The sequence below is a fragment of the Myotis daubentonii genome, chromosome 2 (assembly GCF_963259705.1).
Source record: "Myotis daubentonii chromosome 2, mMyoDau2.1, whole genome shotgun sequence".
NCBI lineage: Eukaryota > Metazoa > Chordata > Mammalia > Chiroptera > Vespertilionidae > Myotis > Myotis daubentonii.
Genome location: NC_081841.1, coordinates 114,756,228 through 114,768,978, shown reverse-complemented (window position 1 = coordinate 114,768,978; position 12,751 = coordinate 114,756,228). Strand labels below are relative to the sequence as shown.

Sequence of the window (12,751 nt, the reverse complement as noted above, 5' to 3'; positions counted from 1 at the left end):
CTCCCTCCAAATGCCAGCTCCCCCACTTCTTCCTCTGATTGTGGGCTCCACCTCTCGGCTCTGATCACAGGCTCAGGAGCCCCCTGGCTCAGGCCCTTCCTAGGCTGCTCTACCTTGGAATGACCTGGGTACCTGATGATGTTCCTGGGACCCAGGCCGCTGGGCACCTATGTACGCAAATTAACTGCCATCTTTGTTGGGTTAATTTGCATACTCTCCTGATTGGCTGGTGAGCGTAGCAGAGGGATGGTCAATTTACATGTTTGTCTATTATTAGGTAAGATTAATTTTAATTGAACTCATTGGAGTGCCATGCAGATTTTGAGTGCATAACTGAATAAAACATTATCTGCACACGCCATTGTACACCTATTACCCAAAGGTCTCTTTATGTATACATTTGTATTCCCTTTGTCTACCTCCAACTACTCCCAACCAATCAACCAATTTCCCTCTGGAAATTATATATATATATATATATATATATATATATATATATATATATATATATATATATATATATATACTAGAGGCCAGATGCACTAAAATTCGTGCACTGGTGGGGGGTGGGGGGTGTCCCTCAGCCCAGCCTGCACCCTCTCGCAATCAAGGACCCAGTCCCTAGGCCTGGCCTGAGATCAGGGGCTATCAGGGATTTTCTTCCCCTGGCTGCTGGCAGCTGGTCCTGCCCCCACTGCTGCCACTGCTTGCCATCTGTGCAGTGCTGTCCCCCCCTTCCCCTTCCCCCACTCACCTCACTCTGCAGGCGACAGGCATGGGGTGTGATCTCTTGGCTGGCCTGAGCCTCTCTTTGCAGGGTGGTCACTGACCAGCCCCGCACACCTGCCACAGTGTTGCTGGACAGTGGCCTGGGCCTCCCTCTCTGGGGCAATCCATGGAGGGGGAGGGAGGGTCCAGATCAATCACCTTACAGAGGGAGGCCCCACCCACCCACTGCAGTGCCACTGGATGGGTAGCCTGGGCCTCCCTCTCTCTTTGTTTTCTTTTTAAGTAAGTGTAACGTTTACTGAACGATACAGAACTGAGTACTATGAAGGGTTTACCAGGTTGGAAACGCACTGCACCTCCACCTCTGCCACCCCCAACACTCAGAGACTACAGTACTTAGAAGTTACACGCAATGGCCATAACTGCTGAATATCTGGTCATAACAAACAAACCATAGGATATTTATACTGTATCACATTGAGTAATTATAGAAATCCATTTATGTATTGCTTGTATAAGCTCTTTTAAAAAAAACACATTTCTTTATTGATTTCAGAGAGGAAGGGAGAAGGAGAGAGAGAGATAGAAACATCAATGATGAGAGAAAATCATCGAATGGCTGCCTCCTGCACACCCCCTACTGGGGAACGAGCCCGCAACCCAGGCATGTGCCCTCGGCCGGAATCGAACCTGGGACCCTTCAGTCTGCAGGCTGACGCTCTATCCACTGAGCCAAGCCGGCTAGGGCTAAACTCTTTTTTTGTAAAAAATATTTTTAAAAAAAGAAAGTATAAAAAACTTGTGCAGTTGAAAGCCCTGCCAGGACAGCCAGTCTGTAAACATTCAGTGAATATGTGCTTTGGCAGGGCACCAGTGCCTCGTGCCCACAGCAGCTCCAGCAGGGCCAGTGAGGGTGTGCCATGGCTGCCACTCCAGGCGGGACTTAGCTGGACCATGGTGGGTGGGTACAGCAGAGTCCATCACTATGCCCTTCTCCAGCCTTGCATCAGGATCAGGGTCAGGGCTGGGGGAAGGCAGATTGCAGTTTCACTCTGAGTTCCATACTCAGCCTAATTTTGGCTGCAAGTCATGGCTTTTCCTGGCTGCTTGGAGATTCTTTGGGGGGTGCCCTGGCAGAGAGGCCAGAGAAGCTACCAGGTTGGGCGTCTCTCTGACCCAAAGCCTCTGTGATGCCTCTTGCAATCCTGGCCCCAGGCAGAACAGCCCACCCTCAGGAATACTTTGGTCTCAACACTTGGTCCTGGGTTTCATCAGCCTGGGTTTCTTCCCCTGGTGTGGCTGATCTGAGTTTCACAAAAAAGCCTGGCCAATGCTGGCTGTGCTGAGCCTCATTGAAGAGTTTTCCATGTAGCAAGGAAGAGCCCTCTGGGACTCTGCTCTTCCTCCCTCTGCTCATCTCCTTCTCCTCTTCTTCCTCCTCCCAGCCCATGGTGACTTCTTCTCCAGCTGCTCCAGTGGTGGGTTGCCTTCTGAGTTGGGGATCTTAATGCTATTGGTCCTGACATGAATGTGGAGCAATGTCAGCTGAGCATCAGGATGAGCTGCTACTGCTCCTGCTTCAGCTCCTCCACCTGCGTTTTTCAGCTCAGCATTCATGAGCTCCAGCCACTCAGATTCCCGCTGCAGAAACGCCTTCTGCTCCTTCTTCTTGTTCTGGCATGGGGCTGCCGCCACTTTGTTCTTTTCCTGGTGCCTTTTCCTCCACTCCTCTTCCTCATCTAGCTCACTTTTCACAGGATGAGGCCTCTTGCCCAGTTTCACCTCCAGGAAGTGCAAAGGGGTGATCATGGCAACAATGTTGTGGATGTCAGCATATTTCAGCTCCTCTACAGTCAGGGCTGAGCTGGGGAGTGTGGTCAGGGGGCCAAGCCCTGGCAGAGAGCCCACATTCATGGAAGGGTCATGGATCTGCCCAGGCATTATAGCAGGAGGAGTGGCAGTCCAGCCCTGCAGAAGCCATGGACAGAGGCTGCAGGCACCATGCCTGCTAAGAAGCCTCCATGGCACCAGCTCCACCCTGCAGCATCCACTGCTGCTAGCGTCTCCCGTCGCAGCCACCACCTCCCAGCCACCAGCCACCAAGTGTCCCTCCCAAAGGCTGTGACAGGCGGCCTGGGTCTCCCATTTTGAAGCAATGGATCATGAGGCTCTGCCTGCCTGCCTCATCGCCCCTAACCACTGGCCTACCTACCTGATGGCCCCTAACTTCCTCTGCCTAGGCCCCTGCCACTGCGGCTTAGTCCAGAAGGACGTCTGGTGATGTCCGGAAGATATATGATCTATCCAGTCTAATTAAAATATTACCCTTTTATTAGTATACTAGAGGCCTGGTGCACAAAAATTTGTGCACTCAGGAGGGAGGGGAGGTCCCTCAGCCTGGCCTGTGCCCTCTCGTAGTCTGGGACCCCTTGGGAGATAACGAGCTGCTGGCTTAGGCCTGCTCCGGGGTGGCAGAGGGCAGGCCCTATCCCTAGGTGCAGCCCCTGGTTGGGCTCAGAGCAGGGCTGATTGGGGAGTTGGGGCACCGCCCCCTGTCATGCACAGAGCAGGGCGATAGGGAGGTTGCAATGCCACCCTCAGTCACGCTCAGGGTAGGGCCGATAGGGGGGTTGGGGCACCGCCCCCTGTCACACTCAAGGCAGGGTCGATAGGGAGGTTGTGGCGCCACCCCCTGTCACACACAGAGCAGGGCGGATCAGTGGGTTGGGGCACCACCCTCTATCACCCACAGAGCAGGGCCGATCAGGGGGTTGGGGCACCGCCACTCTCACAATCAGGGCAGCACCGACGGGGAGGTTATGGCTCTACCCCATCACACACAGAGCAGGGACTGTGGGGGGTAGGGGGTTGGGGCACCGCACCCTGTCACACACAGAGCCACAAGGCGATCAGGGGGTTGGGGAGCTCCCCCCTATCAGGCACAGAGCAGGGCTGATCAGGGGGTTGGGGCACCTTCCCCTGTCAGGAACAGAGCAGGGCCAATAGGGAGGTTTTGGCCCTGCCCCGTCACACACAGAGCTGCAGGGCGATCAGGGGTTTGGGTGCTCCCCTGTCACACTGATTCGGGTGCCGGGAGGCATATTACCCTTTTACTACATAGGATAGAGGCCTGGTGCATGGGTGGGGGCCATCTGGTTTGCCCTGAAGGGTGTCCTGGATCAGGGTGGGGGTCCCCACTGGGGTGCCTGGCCAGTCTGGGTGAGGGGATGATGGCTATTTGCAGCTGGTCACATACCCTTCAGGGTGGGGGTCCCCACTGGGGTGCCTGGCTAGTCTGAGTGAGGGTCTGAGGGCTCTTTTCAGGCTGGCGGGTGACTGAGGCTCCCAACTGCTCCTTTTTTTCTTATTTTTTATTCTGGGCCAGCTTTAGCTCTGGCTCCAGCTCTGAGGCCTCGGCTGCTGAAAGCAGGTATCTGGTTTGTTTGGGTTCTATAATCGAAACACTGTATCAACTCCAGCTCTGAGATCCCTGCGGGCTGAAAGCAGGTTTCTGGGGTTTTGTTTAGCTTCTATATTTGTAACAATGTTTCAAACTTCAAGCTCAGAGGCCAGCAAGGCAGGAGGGGAATGTTGGTTTCCTCCGTCACTGAAGCAAGCAAGCCTCATGTTAGCGTCAAGCTGCCTAGCTGCCGGTCGCCATCTTGGCTGGCAGTTTATTTGCATATCTCACTGATTAGCCAATGGGAAGGGTAGTGGACGTATGCTAATTACCATGTTTCTCTTTTATTAGATAGGACTAGTGGCCTGGTGCACAAAATTTGTGCATGGAGGGGGCGTGTTTCCTCAGACCAGCCTGCACCTCTCTAATTGGGGACCCCGTGGGGGATGCCCTAACTGTTCTCCCCTGTTGGCCTGGTTGCCCCAAAATGCCCTCCCCTGCCAGCCTGACCTTGCCACAAACTGCCCTTCCCTGTTGGCCTGGTTGCCAACTGCCCTCCCTTGCTAGCCTGATCTCACCCCCAACGGCCCTCCCCTGCTGGCCTGATGGCCTCTAACTGCCTCTGCCTTCCTGATCACCTCTAACTGCCCTTCCCTGCCAGCCTGATCGCCCCTAACTACCTTTGCCTTCCTGATCACCCCCAACTGCCCGCCTTTGCTGGCTAATTTGGTTCTGATTGGTCGGTTTCTATCCAATCAGCGTCAAAAGTTTCGCCTCCTAGGCAGCTATTGGCTCCTCACAATTGACCCAGATTTTGTTCTGATTTGTCAGTTTCTATGCCAGTCAATGTCAAAAGCTCTGCCCCTTAGGCAGCCATTGGCTCCTCACACTTCACCCAGATTTGGTTATGATTGGTCAGTTTCTATGCCAGTCAGCATCTCTGAGCCTATCAAGGGGGCCTGTTCAGAAAGGCGGGGCTGATCAGCAACCCTGGTGTAGGCTTGGAGAGAAATGAAGGCATGGCTGCTGGCCCCACTGGGAGAGAAAGATAGACAATTGCTGATCAACATCTGCCACACAGGCTATGGATCAGACCCTGCTTCTCTCTTCTGGTCTCTCTCCAGGCCTGATATGCAGCCCCCTCAGCAGTTAGTGCTGGGTTACAGCGCCTGCAGCCACAGATGACTGCATGATTAACTTCTTTGTCATTTTTTTCCAGGGTGTTTTGTATTTCTTCTTTTATCTCTTTTGTAATCTACTCATTGTTTAATAGCATGCTATTTATCCTCAAAGTATTTTATCATTTTTTATTGTTTTTAATGTAGTTGATTTCTAACTTTATGCTATTGTGATCTGAGAAGATGCTTAAAATGATTTCAATCTTCTTGAATTTGTAGTGCCTTAGCCTGTGTCCTAATATTTGGTCTATCTTTGAAAATGTACCATGTGCACTTGAGAGGAACGTATATTCCATAGCTTTGGGGTGAAATATTCTGAAGATGTCAATTAGTTCCATCTGATCTAGTGAGTCATTTAGGATTGCTGTTTCTTTGCTGATTTTTTGTCTAGAAGATTTATCCAGTGATGTCAATGGGGTATTAAAGTCCCCTACTGTGATTGTATTGCCGTCAATCTCTTGATATCTCCCAGAAGCTTTTCTATGTATTTGGGTGCTCCTGTATTGGGGGCATATATGTGTACCAGAGTTATAGCCTCTTGTATGTCAATCCCTTTAGTATTATGAAGTGGCCTTCCTTATCTCTTGTTATGGTCTTCTCTTTGAGGTCGTTTTTTCCAATCTAAGTATCTCTACCCTAGCTTTTTTTTCATTTGCTTGAAACTATTTTTCACATCCCTTCACTTTCAGTCTGTGTGAGTGCTTTGTTCTGATGTGGGTCTCTTGTAGACAGCATATATATGGGTCATCTATTTTTATCCATTCAGCCCCCATATGTCTTTTGATTGGAGCATTTAATCAATTTACATTTAGGGTTATTATTGATAATTATTGTTTGTTGCCATTTTTATTCTTTATGTCTGTTTCTCCATCTCCTTCCATTCCTATTTCTTACATCAATTCCTTTAGGATTTCTTGCATTGCTGGCTTGATGGTAATAATTTCCCTTAGCCTTTTTTTTATTTGTGAAGCTCCTGATTTCCCCTTCAATTTTGAATAATAGCCTTGCTGGATAGAGTATTCTTGGATTCAGTCCCTTGCTTTTCATTACTTTGTATACTTCATTCAATTCCCTTTGGGCCAAAGTGTTTCTGTTGAAAAGCATTTGATAGTCTAATGGGAGATACCTAAGGCTTAGGTAACTTTCTGTCTCTATCTTGCAGCTCTTAAGATTATTTATTTTTCATTAACATTTGCCATTGTAATAACAACTTATCTTGTTATGGGCCTTATGGGTTCTTCTTGTTTGGGACTCTCTGTGCTTGTGTGACTATTGTTTTCCACAAGTCAGTGAATTTTTCTGTCAATATTTCTTCAAATAGGTTTTCTATTCCTTGCTCAACTTCAACCTCTTCTTCCACCCCTATTATTCAGATGTTTCCTTGTTTCATGTTGTCTCAAATCTCCCTTAAACTTTCTTCCTGATTTTTATTTATTTTTTCCTATTGCTGTTCGTATTGAGTGTTTTATTTTTCTACATTGTCTTCTAACTTGCTGATTGAATCCTCAGCTTCTTCTAGTCTACTGTTGAAATTTCCATTGTGTGCCCTATTGCAACTATGTCATTCTTCATTTCCTCTTGATTCTTACACATGTTGGTGAATTTCTCAGTCAGATGTTTGAGCATCCTTATAACCATTACTCTGAATTCTTCCCCTTCAAATTGCTTGTCTCCATTTCATTTAGTTTTATCTCTAGTGATGCCTTATCTTCTTTCCTTAGGGCATTGTTTTTTTGTCTTCCCATTATCACTGTCTCTTTGTATTTGTTTCTATGTAATGTGAGTTGCTGAAACTTTTTGGTTCTTGGCAACCTGCTTGAGTTCTGAGAAATTGAAGCCTCTAGTGGTCTAATGGTCTGGTACTCCTTATCCCAAAGATTGAGTCTCCCTTGAGTCTCATGTCTTTAATGTCTCTGCTCTGAGTTGTATTCCCTTCCTTCATGGTTCTGGTTCCACCTTTGTCCACTGAAGGTACACGGAGTTGGTGAGGGCACCTGCACAGATCCTCTGGTGTGTGACTTCTTTGAGGTCCAAGAGCTCTCTGGCATGCAACTCAGTGTCACCCTAGTGTTCATGACAAGTTTGTGCCCTAGCACTCTCTGGCTTTCCCTCTATGCCAGTCTTTGGAGCTGAATGGGAGCCGGGCTGAGTGACCCCAGATAGCACTGTTCCACACAGTCCTTGGGACTGGGTGGGGCATCAGGTTGGAGGTCCCCAACCTGCACTTTGGGCCCAATCCTTACGGGTGAGTGAGGTGGGGTGTATGGTCCCTCTGACTTGCACTCACCACACCATGTCTGGGAGCACAGGGTGGAGGAGTGCCGGGTCCAGAAGTGCAAGGTCCAGGATCTTGGTAGGGAGGTTCAGTGTGAGAAATCTCTCTGGCCTGCAGTCACTGCAGGTATCTCAGAGCCAGTGGCAAGGTAGGATGGTACTCACTACAGGGACCCAGATGTGGTCCCTCATGAGTTATGGATGGTAAGTGACTCACTGCTTGGGTTCAGGGTGGTGTCCTCAGGCAGTATGGGTATTGGGGTGGTCACACTCCTGGCCTCCACTGCTCTCCTCTTCAAGATCTTGCCTTCAGTTTTAAATGGTAAGTTTGCTACATAGAATAGTCTAGCTTGTAGGTCCTTGCTTTCCTCTCTTGGGATATTTTATGCCATTCACTTCTGGCCTGAAATGTTTCTGTTGATAAATCAGCTGAAAGTTTTATGTGAGCTTTGTTGTAAGTAACCAATTTGCTGTCTTTAAGATTCTCTCTCTTTTACCTTTGACATTTTAGCTATGATGTACCTTGGTGCGGGCATCTTTGGGTTCATCTTGATTTAAACTCTACATTTCCTGAACTTATATGCTTTTTCCTTTTGAAGATTAGGGAAGTTTTCAGCCATTATTTCTTCAAACAGGGCCTCAAACTTTGCTTACTCTTTTCTCCTTCTATTATCCCTGTTATGTAGATGTTGTTATGCTTGCTGTTTCAGAGGGCCCTTAGACTTTCCTCAATTAAAAAAATATCTATTCTTTTTGATGTTCTGCCTAGGTGCTTAGTGTTATCTTTTTCTCTAAATTGCTTATTCAATTCTCTGTTTCATTTAACCTGCTGTTGATTTCTAGTGTATTCTTCATTTCACATATTATATTCTTCATTTTTATTGATTCTTTTTAATGATTTTATGTCCTTTTAAATGTTTCCTATCTCTTTAAGTTCTCACTAAGATTATTCATTGTTTCCCTAAAGTCATTGAGCATCTTTATTACCATCGTTTTAAACTCTGCATCTGATATTTTTGTTTTCTCTACTTCATTTCAATTTTTTTTTCTGTGGATTTCTCTTATTTCTTTATTTGGAGCATTAGGTATATCTGCTATTATTCCAAAACTTATTATTATGGCTTTATAATATAGGTGTTGTGTTGGGCTCAGTGCCACAATCTTCCAGATCACTTAAGCTCGGTACTCCAGGAATGTTACATGTGTTTTTGTGCACTCTTCTGTTGTAGTTGAGTCTTGAATTCTGCTGGTCCCTTCCTGATTGGAGTTAACTCTTCAGGCTGGCTGATGATTAAGATAAATGATGATACAGATAAACTTCAATCAATGTATGAGTGCTGTGCAGTAGCTACCTCCCAAGGCAGAGTTGTTCCCAGTAGGGTCTGATGCCTTCTGCAATCCCCCTTTAGGAGTGCTGCTTGTGTGGCTAGTTGGGACAAGCTCTGGTCTGAAGCCCGCCACTGGTTGTGTTTATTTTGGGTCCACTTGGACAGGATTTTGGTACAGGTTGATTGACGCATGAAACAGACTGAGGAATCTCAGAAGAAAGGTAGGGGTGTGGAAGAGAGATTAACTGGGGAACTTACATGCATGTATGCATCATCCATGGACACAGACAATTATGAGGTGAAGGCCTAAAATGGTGGGTGTGGGGTGGATAGGGTCAATGGGGAGAAAAAGGGGGACATCTTTAATACTTTCAACAATAAATATAAATTTAAAAAATAAAAATTTTACAGTGTCCCTAGGCTAGCTGCCACTCATAGCCCCTTCCACAGGTTGCAATCTCAATAGTGTAAGGCAATCTGGGTCAGGTGTACAGATTAGTGGATCCCCTACTTAAGGGATATACCGTCAGGCACTCAATGAGGAGAAATTGGCCCATACTCCAAAGCCATATCCACTCAGTCCTTGCCAGAGTCTCCAACTCTTTCTCCCCAAGAACTAGTGTGCTGCATGTTCCAGTTGGGTGCATCCAGTTGTCCCCTCTGCAGGAGCAAGATCAGGAGGGTGGAGCCACCTGGACTCAAAAGGACAAGTCAAAAGAGCCTTCCATTGGGGGTAGGTGGTATTAGACAAGCCCTCAGAATGTGCTAAGCACACTAGAATATTCCAGTTCTGAGAAGCACTCTCTTCTCCCCATGGAGCTGAGCTCTTCAGTATGGGACCACCAGGACTTGGAATAGCAGATCCAAACTGTCTTCCATTGGCGGTGGTGCCAGAAAGCCTATAGGAGGTGGTGGGCACTTCTTTCTTTTCCTAGGCAAAAGTCTTAGATGAGCACCAAAGGTCCAAGCTCTGATCACCTCTTAGGTCCCCTTCAGGGACAGAGCTCTACAGGGCTGGGCCCCTGGTGCCAGAAAGACATGTCAAATGAATATCTCATTGGCAGAATGGTGTATGCCAAGCTCACAAGAGAGGTAGGAGTGGTGATATAGCCACACAACCCAGTTCCTGCCCATCTGATTCCTGAACAAAAGCTTCCCCAGGAAATGAATTTTAAAAGTCCCAGCTCTGGGTGTCACTCAGATTCCCCCTGCAGATCTGAACTTAGCTGGGCAGGACCACAGGGTCATAGAGCAGGCCAAGTGATTTGACAGGTGGTGTGAGGGCTGTGCCCTCAAGGTGGATGAATCGTCCCCTTTCTAAAGCTATACAGTTCAATCATTGTTTAAATTTCTGCTAAGAGCTTCTCCAAAAAATGAGTGCAGCAAAGGTCCTTGTTGTGTACAGTCAGCAGAGCATTATGCAGCAGACCATTATGGCAGGGTGGTATTGCCAATAGTTGACAGACCAGACAGTGCACTCCCCAGGCTGATATTGTAACAATAGGAGTTTTCAACCCTGAGACATTAGTGTTTGGGTCTCTAGCCAACTTCTTTTTCTCCCAGGCAACCTAAATCCCCACTGATTTTCACCATCAGATGCTATGGGGGCTCCTCTTTTTATCTCTGTTGTTCTGGGTTGGGGATCCCTGAATAAGGTTGAGACCCCCCATGCTCCAGGAGGGAAGAAGTTTTGCAGCTGAGATATCCCTCTGGCTTCTCAGTGTGGCATATATGTGTAGGGGCTAGCCCTTTCTGCCTCTCAACCCTTCTTACCAGTATATATGGCTATATGGCTTCTTCTGTAAATCCTTGGTTGTAATATTTCAATTAGCTTTCAATTTATTATTCAGTTGAGTGCTCTATAATTCAGCTGTAAATCTGGTTTGGGGCCAGGAGCAGGCAAGTGTAGCTTTCACCTACTCTGTAGCCATCTTGAAATTTGTAGATTTAAGATTTTATATTTTGGAGTATATTAGTAGAAGATGTAATATGTGATATTTTAGCACAATAAAATCGAGTGATAGAAAATAAAGAGGATTCAGCATAAAAATGTAATTTGATCCTATCTAATAAAGAGGCAATATGCAAATTGACCATCACTTCAACACACAAAATGGCTGCCCCCATGTGGTCAATGATGGCCAGCAGGGGAGGGCAGTTAGGGTGACCAGGCCTGCAGGGGAGGGCAGTTGGGGGGGACCAGGCCAGCAGTGGGGGGCAGTTGGGGGCCACTGGGCCTGCAGGGGGGGCAGTTGGGGGTGACCGGGCTGGCAGGGGAGGGAAGTTAGGGGTGACCAGGCTGGCAAGGGAGAGCAGTTAGGCATGACTGGGCCAGCCATCAGGGGAGGGCAGTTGGGAGCAACCAGGCTGCAGAGGAGCTCAGGTAGGGGCAATCAGACTCACAGGGGAGGGAAGTTAGGGACAATCGGGCCAGCAGGGGGACAGTTAAATGTTGATCAGGTTGGCAAGGGAGTTGTTAGGGGGTGATCAGGCTGACAGGCAGAAGTTGTTAGGGGCAATCAGGCAGGCAGGCAGGTGAGCAGTTGGGAGCCAGCAGCCCCAGGTTGGAGAGGGTGCAGGCTGGGCTGAGGGACACACACACACACACACACACACACACGCCGCAGGACTTTCATGCACTGGGCCTCTAGTCCTATGTAATAAAAGAGAAACATGGTAATTGGCGTACGACCGCTACCCTTCCCATTAGCTAATCAGGGCGATATGCAAATTAACTGCCAGCCAAGATGGTGGCCGGAAGCCAGGCAGCTTGAAACTAACATGAGGCTTGCTTGCTTCAGTGACGGAGGACTCCAATGCCCCGCCTGCCGCTGCAGGCCTCTGAGCTGCAACTCTAAGCAACTATGTAACAAATATAGAAGCTAAACAAAACCCCAGAAACCTGCTTTAGTCCCGGGCTTCAGTCAGCAGGATTGCAACATTGTAAGCAAAGGCCAGAAACCTACTTTCAGCAGCGGAGGCCTAAGAGCTGGAGCCAAGCCTCAAAGCTAAAGCTGGCCCAGAATAAAAAAAAAAAAAAAAAAAAAAAAAAAAAGGAGCGGTTGGGAGCTTCAGTCACCCCCAGCCTGAAAATAGCCCTCAGCCCTTCACCCAGACTGGCCAGGCACCCCAGTGGGGACCCCCACCCTGAAGGGTGTGTGACCAGCTGCAAACAGCCCTCAGCCCCTCACCCAGGCTGGCCAGGCACCCCAGTGTGACCCCCACCCTGATCCAGGACACCCTTCAGGGCAAACCAGCCGGCACCCACCTGTGCACCAGGCCTCTACCCTATATAGTAAAAGGGTAATATGCCTCCCAGCACCGGGATCAGCGGAGCCGCAAGGCCTCCCGACACCAGGATCAGCATGACAGGGGGCAGTGCCCAAACCCCCTGATCACCCTGTGGCTCTGTGTGTGACAGGGGGCGGGGCCACAACCTCCCTATCCACTCTGCTCTGTTCATGACAGGAGAATGCGCCCCAACCCCCTGATCAGCCCTGCTCTGTGCCTGATAGGGGGGAGCTCCCCAACCCCCTGATTGCCCTGCGGCTCTGTGTGTGACAGGGTGTGGCACCCCAACCCCCTGATCGGCCCTGCTCTGTGTGTGACAGGGTGCGGTGCCCCAAACCCCCACCCCACAGGCCCTGCTCTGTGTGTTCCAGGGTAGAGCCATAACCTCCCCATCGGCCCTGCCCTGAGTGTGAGAGTGGCGGCGCCCCAACCCCCTGATTGGCCCTGCTCTGTGAATGATAGAGGGCAGCGCCTCAACCCCCACCCCACGGGCCCTGCTCTGTGTGTGATGTAGAGCCATAACCTCCCCATCGGCCCTGCCCTGAGTGTGA

General features: G+C 48.9%; 1 pseudogene; it reads right to left on the bottom strand.

Moving 5' to 3' along the window:
* LOC132226656 (jun dimerization protein 2-like) overlaps nt 1–7,602 on the bottom strand; it is an 81,291-nt pseudogene extending 73,689 nt beyond the window's left edge.
* Between the last annotated feature and the right edge of the window lie 5,149 nt (nt 7,603–12,751).